This window comes from Miscanthus floridulus, chromosome 10 (genome assembly GCF_019320115.1).
Source record: "Miscanthus floridulus cultivar M001 chromosome 10, ASM1932011v1, whole genome shotgun sequence".
NCBI lineage: Eukaryota > Viridiplantae > Streptophyta > Magnoliopsida > Poales > Poaceae > Miscanthus > Miscanthus floridulus.
The window spans coordinates 36,050,092-36,063,810 of record NC_089589.1 but is presented as its reverse complement, the minus strand read 5'-3'; the positions used below and the strand labels follow the sequence as shown (position 1 = coordinate 36,063,810).

The 13,719-nt window shown below is 43.4% G+C and overlaps 1 long non-coding RNA gene across 1 annotated transcript; it reads left to right on the top strand.

Annotated features, from left to right (window-relative positions):
• Nucleotides 1–1,986: 1,986 nt before the first annotated feature.
• LOC136486487 (uncharacterized) lies at nucleotides 1,987–8,315 on the top strand. The gene is made up of 3 exons (XR_010766830.1): nucleotides 1,987–2,163; nucleotides 3,726–6,423; nucleotides 8,018–8,315. It is a non-coding gene; the product is annotated as an uncharacterized lncRNA (long non-coding RNA).
• The last annotated feature ends 5,404 nt before the right edge of the window (nucleotides 8,316–13,719 follow it).

Sequence of the window (13,719 nt, the reverse complement as noted above, 5' to 3'; positions counted from 1 at the left end):
TTACAACTCTCACCAAATGTTTTTTATAAATGAAAGTTTATAATCTGTTGTCATAGTTTTTATATATCAATACTTCAACATGTCATGAATAGATATTTATTTCCGCTGTAATCATGATCGCATGTTTACATTCCGCTGTTAACTTAAATTGTCATAACTCTGTTAACATGTTTATATTCCACTGTTACATTAAGTTATTCATAACTCTGATAATATAATTACATTCCGCTGTTATAGTAATAAAATTATACTCTGATGTACTAAAAGTGATGTAAGAAATGGTTAAGAATGTTGTAAGCTTTATTCTCTCATTTGTGATCCTGATGGCAAAAATGTGGATTTTTGGGTTCTCCCCTGGGGTGTGCCCGACGGGACCGAGTAATTTGGTGTCCTCCTTTGGGTGCTTAGCGTCTAATGGAAGACGAGCACTCCTAGAAGGTATTAGATTAGGCGGTTCTGCCACACTTAACCCCTGGCCTTCCTCTAATTTCCCCACACACCCCGGCTAACCCGTGCACGGCGTGCGCGGCGAGCATTGGCATTGGGTGGCTACGCCGGCAACTAGAGGCTCACACAGGCCCATCAGTCGGGCCGACCTCCAACTACGGCCTAAACACCTACGCTAAGCAGCAACGCGGGGCGGCGAAACTCGCTAGAGCATGTTGCGGCGACGCGCGGCCATCCGTGACGGTGGCGTGACTGTTCTGGCGAACCAGGGCACCTAAGGACCTAACCGGCTAGCGAGCGAGTACCAGGGACTTATCGCAGACTTGACCGATGTGGTGGTTGTAGCGAAGGAGGCTGGGGATGGGCTGGCCACATGCGCGCGGCGATCTCGGCGATGAGCCACGGCAGACACGGCTGTGTCAGCGGTGCCGAGGAGGCGGTAGCGGTTCTGCTGGCGCGCGTAGGGTGTAGAGGGCGTCTAGGCGAGGCTAGTGGTGTAGACGAATTGGATACGGGGCGTCTAGGCGTGCGCAGGGTGTAGAGGGCGTCTAGGCGAGGCTAGTGCTGGCATTCCTTTATGCACTATTTTGTATCCTACTGCGGGCTTTTGCAAATGCCTCCGACTTGGTTTTATGGCTCATCGAAATCATAGGCCTCTGCTCAATAGTGCTCGGTTGGGTTTGGTTCTTTTACAGAAAGTGGCCCAAGGTATTGTGGTTTTCTTGGTAACAATAGTATAGTACTTGATCGAAAAGATTGAAGGACTGAAGGTAGATGTCATACTGTGCTTTGATACTGTTTTTTTCTCCCCTCTTTCAGATTCTGGAAGAAATTAAGGCAAGCCGTTGTGTTGGAGAAATTGGGATGCCTGAGACTGCTGGCTCTGCCTCCAGAGGCGGTTCAGACGGGTAATCTAGTTCTTTAATTATAATCTGTGTTATCTGAAATGATATCATAGGTTGGGTTTTCGTAAGGAAAGATAGGGCACAAACTTACAGAAGCATATTTGGATGGATCCTTGGTTGTTTGTTTTTCGTTCTCCTCTTTATCGTTGATTTGTTGAGTATGGCGTTATTTGACTGCAGGCCAACCGGCATGTGCGCAATTGAAGTGAGATGAAGCTTATTAAAGATGTATCAAGTAGCTGAAGGAAATTTGGGGGCTTATATATAATCAAGATAAAAGATAATGCGGCCCAACAGTTGATTTGCCCCGTTCAACATAAAAAAGGCCACCAACTACCCCACGGCCACGAAGGCCGATCTCGGATACATGTTTTAAGTAGGTATAGCCTCCAACTACCCCACGGTCACGAAGGTCCATCTCGGATACATGTTTTAAGTAGGTATAAATATATCCTTTTTCTATTTCATTTTTCTCCTTTTAAAAAAATTACAATAAAATATTTTTCTTCTTCTTTTTATTTATTCTAATCATTTTATGTGGTATTTTGTATATACTATACTAATATAAGTAGAGAATATATAGTGCTTGTCATTGCGCTCGTTGGGCCAGGCCAGCCCACCTGTCCGACTTCGATACCCAGCCCAGAGAGCCCACGTCTGCCCCGTTGACTTCTTGGTAGATGGCATTCCTAGCACCGGGAGCAAAATCGGGGCGGAGGGGATGGAAGTGACGAAGGCGGAAGGCGGCGCCGGCGTGCCAGAAGAACACAGGGAGAACGGAGGACGATTCGATTGGTCCGGATTCTTCAAGGTAAGCACGTACTCCTGCTTGTTGCTGAACACAGATGCCTTATGCCCTTTTATCTGTAGTTCGAGGAAGAAAGAAAATCGAAAAATCTGTCCAGAATTGCCTCGCCGTGTGCCGTCATCCGAAGATTCATGCTTTTCTTTTATTATCTGGCGGGAAGTTGTGGCGTTGGGGATTCTTTAGTTTTCGCGCATCTATAGGGGTTTCCAACTCAGCACTTGGGGACTGGGGTCGCCGTTGTGGCCGGGAGCGGCACGGCGGCGGAGGGGCATGCCTCGGTGAGGATGTGCATCGAGAAAGTTAACGGTGCCGGCTGTGGCTGCCCAAACCCAGTAGGCGTTGTCATGAATCGGTCACTGCACGGCTCTGTAAATGAGTGAGTGGGCAGATAATTCAGAGGATCCAAATAAACCACCACAGCCGCTACTCTTCACTGTTACCGCCTGCCGCGATGGCTGTAATAGGTGTGATACTCGGTGTTCCTGCTACCCATGCCGCCATGCCTGTTGCTGTTGTAATCAGCTCCCTCCAGTTTTGTCCTTCCACCAGAACCACCAGCTGCAATGTCACTTCATTCGAGCTCTGCATGCTTGGTGCTAACTTTGGTAGGATTCCTCCGATTGCTGGTTTGATTAACTTGGGCTTCGTTGAGTTCAGTAATGTGCAGCGGAGTGAAGAATGAAGTCAGTGAACTGTACCTGCTGCAGCCAGTTAGGAGCTTGTATGTCACTCAAGAAAAATTGGTTGATTGATATGGTTCTAGAAGAGCCCGAAAATGCTTACAAAGTTCTCAAAATTATGGGAAGTTCAGCCATATAAAATAGTTTCGAAGCTGCTGTGATAAAAATCTTTACATCTTCTGTGCTAGTGTTAAAACTCCTGTGATAGCCAAACTTCAAGAACTTGCATTACACAGGATAACGTTAGGATAGTTTGCCGCACAATATTCCTAACTTCTAGCAAAAATGGCATCTAGTGTCTTCTCTGCTTTACTGCTTTGTTCACATTTCAGTTAATAAGTCCAGAGGTATGTGGTGGTAAATCAATTACTTAAGGACATTTGTTAGGGAGAACAGGTAGCAGGGTTAGGGGCAGACTGAGTTTTGTTACTCATGGGATTGTGGAAGCCCAAGTATTTGTGCATGCATTTTTTTCGTTGTTTGATATCTTGACTTGTATGACTATTTAATCCAATTTTGAATTAGCTATGTATCATCTGGTCGAAGTTGCAAATACCGCCCAGTTTCAATCAGAGGCAGAACTTTATTCAGGCCAAAGTGCCCCCCCCCCCCCCCCCCCCCCCTCCTGCTGCTTGGTTCAAGCTCTCCCACTGGTTCCAATGCTTTTGTTTTTATAAGCTCCTCAACCATTATACTGATAATGCGTAGACTATCTATCCTTCCGAAAGTTTCAGTGGGACTCTTTTTTGTTACAGTAATATCACTATATGCTAGCGATAGAATTACTGATATGTAATATTCTCCTTTATGATAATTATGGCGAATGCAACTGTAGTGTTACAAAATTCATAACTAACATTTTTAATTTCTGTGGATGTTTTTCAGAATCCTTATGTATTGCTACAAATCGTCTTATACGTCTATCTGTTTTACACAAAACTACCTGGCCTTGATGTCGTGGGTCCACTGATGGTATGGCTCCTGCTTCTTTTGCCAATGTGCGTGTTGAATCTGCTGGGAACCCATAAGCTGAAGGAATTAGCTGATAAACATAAACGTGACAAGCAGACTTAGCAATTTTAGTTTAGTCTTGACACTCTAAGCTTGCTTTATGTGTAAGTGTGGTGTTGTAACACTCGCTATTATGCACGTATGATAAAATATTTAGTTTTTTTTCTTCTATTTAACTAGTAGTATATGCTGAAGGGCAGGCTTGGTGCAGTGGTGAGAGCTGTCTCACTGAGTCACCAGGTCGCGGGTTCGAAGCAGCCTCTCCGCAGATTTTGCGGGGGGAAGGCTTGCCTCGGTTTTTCCCTTCCCCAGACCCCACTCATGTGGGAGCCTTCGGCACTGGGTCTGCCCTTTTTTTTTAACTAGTAGTATATGCTGACATATGGCACTTGATGAGAATTTTGTGGTGCACTATTGTGGATATGTGCTAAGGGCCATGTTGAAAGAAATGTGTGATCAGCTAAGCCCTAGACTTGCGAAGAAGCAAAGCACAATGGAATAGCATGGGATACTGTTAGTGAATCTGTGAATATGTCTTTGCAAAAACCAAAACCAGGGTTTTGAGCCTTAGTCTTTGAAAAGCACAATGGAATAGCATTGGGATACTGTTAGTATTCAGGAGAGATGCCACTCAGTGTGTTCGTGTCACCCTGACTAGATGAGACCTGTGTTTGGAGCAGATAGGCCTGACTCCTGAGATATGTGAGAGTTAAATGCATCATAGCCCAACACTAGTTCCATAAATGAATTAATTTTAGCCTTCAGATGATGTTTAATCTCAAATTCTCAAGAATATATTGACAGAAGCCTGGGTCATCTGTTTCACAGGAAACCTGATTCTTTTAATTCGTTGCAAGCTAAGAAAAGAATCGGAAGATGTAATGAAAACATGCAGTCAAATTTGTGCAAATATCAATGCTGGCAATGTGGCTGCGGGAGCAGCAGACTATTTACCTGTGAAGCTTCTTTATTGTGCACCAATCAGTTTTTATGCTTTGCTGTGTTAATACTCAAAATCAGTATTGTATCTGTTGTAGTGATGTAGGTTCAAATTTGTTTGCTAACTAGGTCCCATGTTCGTTGGAACATGGGTGCCATTGCTCATTAAACATCAGATCCGAGTTGGCAACCATGTACGGCAATACAAAGTTCCATTTCATGCAGGGAGTTATTGATTTCAGTGTGATGCTTTGAAGTTTTCGGTGGAATTGAGAGTGCAGAACTAGTCGAAACGAATAGGGAATGAAGATAGGCTTTCTAATTCGTTATACTAATGTTTTTTTATTCTTTTGGTCAAAGGGCTGGCTTGGTACAGACCGAATAGGTTCAACAGTTAATTTACAGATTGCTGTCTTTTTTGTCTATACCAATCTGCAGCCAAGTGCAAGTGTAGACTTTTAGTGATTTCATTAAGGATGTGTGCTAGCTATCTACTGGAACTGGAGAAGTAGATTGGGAATTAGAGAATTGGGGGATTGGAATTTATATTCAGGTCTGTATGGCTGGGGTTTTGTCTTAACAGTTGCTAAGTTTCTCCCACTCCACTTAGGTTCGTGCTGAAGTACATTAGTGTTTGTGTAATCACTAACTTGAGAACAGCACCCGATGATATTCACTTTCACTCTAGATTCAACCATTCAGCAGATATTACTTTACTGGCGCTTCCTTGCTAGTTGCTACACATCAGTGACTAGTCCTTGTAACTCAGGTAAACAAAAACAGCACCAATATTCAGACAGAGCTACTAATCCAGTTAAGCAATAGGGTTAATTGGATCTATGCCATTATAACTTTGCCGTTTTTAAGTACATCATTACTATTCAAGAAACTATGCCAGTGCCGTTACAATTGTTTCCTAGTTTGAAATACACTATTATGTACACCGAAAGGCCTATTGGGCCCACTTATTTCAAGAACATGGCCTTAGGTTGTAGCATGGGCTGAGAGGCGCTGAGAGGCCTTTGTGGCTTTTCTGTTAATGGACAATCAGGGGTTTGGAGGTGTCGTCCCCCGTTCTTACTAGATCTTCTATTTTTCCATGATAATGCAGCCCAACAGTTGATTTGGCCCGTTCAGCATAAAAAACAGGCCTCCAACTACCCCACGGCCACAAAGGCCCATTTCGAATACATGTTTTAAGTAGGTATAACCTCCTACTACCCCACGGTCACGAAAGCACATCTCGGATACATGTTTTAAGTAGGTATAAATATATCTTTTTTCTATTTCATTTTTTCTCCTTTTAAAAAAATTACAATAAAATATTTTTCTTCTTTTTATTTATTCTAACCATTTTATGTGGTATTTTGTATATACTATACTAATATAAGTAGAGAATATATAGTGCTTGTCTTTGCGCCCGTTGGGCCAGGCCAGCCGACCTGTCCGACTTCGATACCCAGCCCAGAGAGCCCACGTCTGCCCTGTTGACTTCTTGGTAGATGGCATTCCTAGCACCGGGAGCAAAATCGGAGCGGAGGGGATAGAAGTGACGAAGGCGGAAGGCGGCGCCGGCGTGCCAGAAGAACGCAGGGAGAACGGAGGACGATTCGATTGGTCCGGATTCTTCAAGGTAAGCACGTACTCCTGCTTGTTGCTGAACACAGATGCCTTATGCCTTTTTATCTGTAGTTCGAGGAAGAAAGAAAATCGAAAAATCTGTCCAGAATTGCCTCGCCGTGTGCCGTCATCCGAAGATTCATGCTTTTCTTTTATTATCTGGCGGGAAGTTGTGGCGATGGGGATTCATTAGTTTTCGCGCATCTATAGGGGTTTCCAACTCAGCACTTGGGGACTGGGGTCGCCGTTGTGGCCGGGAGCGGCACGGCGGCGGAGGGGCATGCCTCGGTGAGGATGTGCATCGAGAAAGTTAACGGTGCCGCCTCTGGCTGCCCAAACCCAGTAGGCGTTGTCATGAATCGGTCACTGCACGGCTCTGTAAATGAGTGAGTGGGCAGATAATTCAGAAAATCCAAATAAACCACCACAGCCGCTACTCTTCACTGTTACCGCCTGCCGCGATGGCTGTAATAGGTGTGATACTCGGTGTTCCTGCTACCCATGCCGCCATGCCTGTTGCTGTTGTAATCAGGTCCCTCCAGTTTTGTCCTTCCACCAGAACCACCAGCTGCAATGTCACTTCATTCGAGCTCTGCATGCTTGGTGCTAACTTTGGTAGGATTCCTCCGATTGCTGGTTTGATTAACTTGGGCTTCGTTGAGTTCAGTAATGTGCAGCGGAGTGAAGAATGAAGTCAGTGAACTGTACCTGCTGCAGCCAGTTTGGAGCTTGTATGTCACTCAAGAAAAATTGGTTGATTGATATGGTTCTAGAAGAGCCCGAAAATGCTTACAAAGTTCATAAAATTATGGGAAGTTCAGCCATATAAAATAGTTTCGAAGCTTCTATGATAAAAATCTTTACATCTTCTGTGCTAGTGTTAAAACTCCTGTGATAGCCAAATTTCAAGAACTTGCATTACACAGGATAACGTTAGGATAGTTTGCCGCACAATATTCCTAACTTCTAGCAAAAATGGCATCTAGTGTCTTCTCTGCTTTACTGCTTTGTTCACATTTCAGTTAATAAGTCCAGAGGTATGTGGTGGTAAATCAATTACTTAAGGACATTTGTTAGGGAGAACAGGTAGCAGGGTTAGGGGCAGACTGAGTTTTCTTACTCATGGGATTGTGGAAGCCCAAGTATTTGTGCATGCATTTTTTTCGTTGTTTGATAGCTTGACTTGTATGACTATTTAATCCAATTTTGAATTAGCTATGTATCATCTGGTCGAAGTTGCAAATACCGCCCAGTTTCAATCAGAGGCAGAACTTTATTCAGGCCAAAGTGCGCACCCCCCCCCCACACCCCCCCCCCCTCCCCCCCCCCCCCCCCCCCCCCCCCTCTCCTGCTGCTTGGTTCAAGCTCTCCCACTGGTTCCAATGCTTTTGTTTTTATAAGCTCCTCAACCATTATACTGATAATGCGTAGACTATCTATCCTTCCGAAAATTTCAGTGGGACTCTTTTTGTTACAGTAATATCACTATATGCTAGCAATAGAATTACTGATATGTAATATTCTCCTTTATGATAATTATGGCAAATGCAACTGTAGTGTTACAAAATTCATAACTAACATTTTTTATTTCTGTGGATGTTTTTCAGAATCCTTATGTATTTCTACAAATCGTCTTATACGTCTATCTGTTTTACACAAAATTACCTGGCCTTGATGAGGTGGGTCCACTGATGGTTTGGCTCCTGCTTCTTTTGCCAATGTGCGTGTTGAATCTGCTGGGAACCCATAAGCTGAAGGAATTAGCTGATAAACATAAACGTGACAAGCAGACCTAGCAATTTTAGTTTAATCTTGACACTCTAAGCTTGCTTTATGTGTAAGTGTGGTGTTGTAACACTCGCTATTATGCACGTATGATAAAATATTTAGTTTTTTTTTCTTCTATTTAACTAGTAGTATATGCTGAAGGGCAGGCCTGGTGCAGTGGTGAGAGCTGTCTCACTGAGTCACCAGGTCGCGGGTTCGAAGCAGCCTCTCCGCAGATTTTGTGGGGGGAAGGCTTGTCTCGGTTTTTCTCTTCCTCAGACCCCACTCATGTGGGAGCCTCCGGCACTGGGTCTGCCCTTTTTTTTAACTAGTAGTATATGCTGACATATGGCACTTGATGAGAATTTTGTGGTGCACTATTGTGGATATGTGCTAAGGGCCATGTTGAAAGAAATGTGTGATCAGCTAAGCCCTAGACTTGCGAAGAAGAAAAGCACAATGGAATAGCATGGGATACTGTTAGTGAATCTGTGAATATGTCTTTGCAAAAACCAAAACCAGGGTCTTGAGCCTTAGTCTTTGAAAAGCACAATGGAATAGCGTTGGGATACTGTTAGTATTCAGGAGAGATGCCACTCAGTGTGTTCGTGTCACCCTGACTAGATGAGACCTGTGTTTGGAGCAGATAGGCCTGACTCCTGAGATATGTGAGAGTTAAATGCATCATAGCCCAACACTAGTTCCATAAATGAATTAATTTTAGCCTTCAGATGATGTTTAATCTCAAATTCTCAAGAATATATTGACAGAAGCCTGGGTCATCTGTTTCACAGGAAACCTGATTCTTTTAATTGGTTGCAAGCTAAGAAAAGAATTGGAAGATGTAATGAAAACATGCAGTCAAATTTGTGCAAATATCAATGCTGGCAATGTGGCTGAGGAAGCAGCAGACTATTCGCCTGTGAAGCTTCTTTATTGTGCACCAATCAGTTTTTATGCTTTGCTGTGTTAATACTCAAAATCAGTATTGTATCTGTTGTAGTGATGTAGGTTCAAATTTGTTTGCTAACTAGGTCCCATGTTCGTCGGAACATGGGTGCCATTGCTCATTAAACATCAGATCCAAGTTGGCAACCATGTACGGCAATACAAAGTTCCATTTCATGCAGGGAGTTATTGATTTCAGTGTGATGCTTTGAAGTTTTCGGTGGAATTGAGAGTGCAGAACTAGTCGAAACGAATAGGGAATGGAGATAGGCTTTCTAATTCGTTATACTAATGTTTTTATTCTTTGGTCAAAGGGCTGGCTTGGTACAGACCGAATAGGTTCAACGGTTAATTTACAGATTGCTGTCTTTTTTGTCTATACCAATCTGCAGCCAAGTGCAAGTGTAGACTTTTAGTGATTTCATTAAGGATGTGTGCTAGCTATCTACTGGAACTGGAGAAGTAGATTGGGAATTAGAGAATTGGGGGATTGGAATTTATATTCAGGTCTGTATGGCTGGGGTTTTGTCTTAACAGTTGCTAAGCTTCTCCCACTCCACTTAGGTTCGTGCTGAAGCACATTAGTGTTTGTGTAATCACTAACTTGAGAACAGCACCCGATGATATTCACTTTCACTCTAGATTCTACCATTCAGCAGATATTACTTTACTGGCGCTTCCTTGCTAGTTGCTACACATCAGTGACTAGTCCTTGTAACTCAGGAAAACAAAAACAGCACCAATATTCAGACAGAGCTACTAATCCAGTTAAGCAATAGGGTTAATTGGATTTATGCCATTATAACTTCGCCGTTTTTAAGTACACCATTACTATTCAAGAAACTATGTCGGTGTCGTTACAATTGTTTCCTACTTTGAAATATGCCATTATGTACACCGAAAGGCATATTGGGCCCACTTTCAAGCATCCAAAATCTAATGTATTTTCGTATGGACACTTTTGCCCATGTTAGTCTCCCTCTGTCCCACTCTATGACGTATTGGGCCCACTTGTCATCCCTCTCCCAAACACTTTCTTCCTTGTTCCTGGCCGCCCCCTCCGCTCTGCCCCGCGAGCCACCACGTTCTGGCCAACCAGCTGCCCGACCCCCGCCTCCACCGCATCCCATTCGTAGGCCCGCCCAGCGCGCCGCACCGTTGACCGCATGCTGCCTGCCCTGGTCTAGCTAGCCGGAGCCTCGTCCCCCGGTCGAGCAACCTCGAGCCCAGCCCCTAGCCCCCATGGCCGGCAAGCGTGCGTGCGGGCCATTGCGCAGCCGCTGGGCGAGCGCGCGGGGCGGGCCACCGCGCCACTGCTACACTGCCGCAATGCGAGCGCGTGGGCGGGCAGGTCACGGCGCTGCTACGGGGCAAGCGCGCGGGCGGGCCACCGCGCCACTGCAGCACTACCGCGATGCAAGCACGTGGGCAGGCAGGCCACCGCACTGCTTCTACACTGTCGCTAGGCGCGCGCGTGGGCAGGCATGTCGCGCCCCGCTGCCAAGTGACCGGAGCGAGCGGGTGGAGCCGGGGGCGTGCTGAAGTCAGCATGGCCAGCGCCAAGTCGGAGATGGAGAAGACGGAGGGGGCTACTGCGCCGCCGCCGCTTGAGATGGAGAACACAGAGAGGGAGGAAGACAGGGGGAAGACTGACCAGTGGGCCCCATGTGTCAGTGAGTGTGTGCGAGAAGTATAGGGGGCAATCTTTATCCATACGGATATACGGTACCCCTCTATACGCCTGATAGTGGGCCCAAGTCGTCTCCAAGCGTATATAATGGCGTATCTCAAACATAGTTGCAATGGTAGTGGTATAGTTTCTTGAATAGTAATGGTGTGCTTTAAAAACGACACAGATCCAATTAACCCTAAGCAATACTCCCTCCGTCCTGGAATATAGTGCATTGTGACTTCTAAAATTTGTACTGAAATATAGTGCATTCTACATATGTCAATGCCTAGATTTGGCAAAGTTTATTAAAAATGAAACCATAATTTGCGGAGAAACATCTTAATTGGTATTAATCTATGGGTACATGTGTCATTAGAGGACTCCCTTAAGTTGTCTTATAAAATGTTTAGAATGCACTATATTATAGAGTATAAGGCACATAACCAGGGCAGACAATCTCAACTTGACTTTTTTTTTTTCAAAAAAATTGTTCGCGACACATCAGCTTGGCAGATGTTTGGCTCACCAGAAGGTTCCTCTATTTGCCCAGGCGCAGGAGTACAGAGAACTATTTAGGTGATAAAATGTTAATTAATGAATGGAAAACAGTCTTCAACGATCTGTCTATTTATAGAAACTAGATATTGCTGCTACAAACATGGTTATAAACTAAATCGGATAAAAGCAGCAGTCTTTTATCTTTGTTCGCATCTCAGTTAAAACATACTCCCTCTGTTATAAAATATAAGTCGTTTTGGTTTTTCTAAATACATAAATATTGCTATGCATCTACCTACTATCTCTGGATAGTAACTATGTATCTACCATGTTAGATGCGTAACTATGTGTCTAGATACGCAACTATGTATCGGTACAAGTGACGGCCGGACACTAAGCATTCTGCATCAGAACTCAAAAGATCGAGCTGGGTTCAGTACATCAAACTCTGACTGATCAGCTCAACGACACGTATGCGAGCACTGATCAGCTCACCACAGTCCTGCACTCATGCTGACGCCTCCGGGCAGCGAAGCATGTTTGCGACCACGCTGGGTACATTCGCAGCAGGGCTAAGAACAATACAATCATCAACACACTGGGGAAAAAATACGATACAGCATGAGGAATTGAGAAAACTGGTTGTGACTACAGAGGCACCATGCAGCGTGTGAAAACTCGGAATGTCTTAGTGTCCAGAACAATGCATGGCCACATCACATTTTGATCATTCAAAAAGTTTCAGGCCTAACTGGGAGAATATCATCGCCTGTCTTTATGGATTATTGGAGCTTCACAATCATTTAGCCAAGTTGCAAACCGGTTTGAGAGGTCAGTTGAAGCAATTAGTAGAAAATTTGTCAAAGTTTTGGACAGTGGCAATCTTCTTGCTAAAGATCTTATCAAACAAGAGACCGAGAGTTCAATTAATTAAGTGCGCCCTAAACTTGAAAATTCCTTGTTTTACACCACATTTCAGTAATTGCATAGGCATAATAGATGGCAGGGATGCAAGTGGGTACCAATGGTGTATTTTTTGGGCCGGCTAACTAATTACGGTCAAATGCCATTCTAGTTCATTTTGTCCTCTCCCATCAAATTACATGAATACCATTCTAGTTCATTTTATCAAGTTTTTGGGACGACTCGCCCAAAATATTTTTGAACTTGCATCCTAATAGATGGTACACATGTACTTGTTAGCGTGCATTTTGTCAATGTTGATTCACGTGTTTGAACATATGGATATATATGCTACTTAAATTGTGTTGGCCATATGCGAAAAAATATCTTCCGACAACCTCTTTAATTGGAGCTCTAAATATAAACATCCACTATTTCGGATTTTTCACTAACCAAAGATGAAGTGAGGATGGTTCTCTAGAGTGTGCACAGGTTATAGAAAAGCTGTTGGAGGATACAAAGATATAGAAAACGACTTTTACTCAAATAATTCTCCATAGAGAGTAAATTTTAGAAAGATCCTTGAAGATGCTCTTAAGAGAGAGAGAGAGAGAGATTGATTTTGATAAGTGCCATCAATATGAAAGGCATCGTTATCCCACGAAATGTTGGCAATAAAGTAGCTAGGATATGGAACTCCTGACATGAATGTGTCTCGTGATAGTATTGCTAATGCTTTGTTTGCTACGAGGGAGTAGTTTTGATGTATTATTTCTAAGGGCAAATTTATGATTATCATACAACGTATCTTTGGCCAGTTTTCTTATGAAGAAATAAGGATAAAAGTAGGGAAATAATGCTCTAAAATGGATAAAAATAACTAGATTTACATCCGACAATGCAGGACATTACAGTATACAATCTGCAAGCTGCTTTTCATGGTCCAAAATGAAAGCAAACTGGGCTAATTATTTTGGTCAAATATTTCTGGACTGTACATTTTTCTTTTTTCTTTTTTAAATGTAAACTAGCAGGACCTGCCGTTTATTAAAAAAAAAAATAGGAGAAGTAACAAGGCCTAGACCAAAGGAAAATAAAACCAACACATTGCACTTCACGAAGAAGAAGAAAAGGTATCAAACATTACAGGCCTATATGATTGGCAAGATCTCAGCAAATTCGCTCCTGCAGTGCACATGGTGTGGCCGTGTGGGCCTCCTCCTTGACTACATTTTTCTTTGGCCGTAAAGCAAGCACTTAGATAAAAACAAAGTCATATTAAGTTGAACTTAAGGACAAATATTTAAGTTGCTTCACTGGGAAGACAATATCTTTTATCTTGATTATATATAAGCCCCCAAATTTCCTTCAGCTACTTGATAGATCTTTAATAAGCCTCATCTCACTTCAATTGCGCACATGCTGGTTGGCCTGTAGTCAAATAATGCCATACTCAACAAATCAACAATAAAAAGGAGTACAAAGAAAAAAACCAAGGATCCATCCAAATATGCTTCTGTA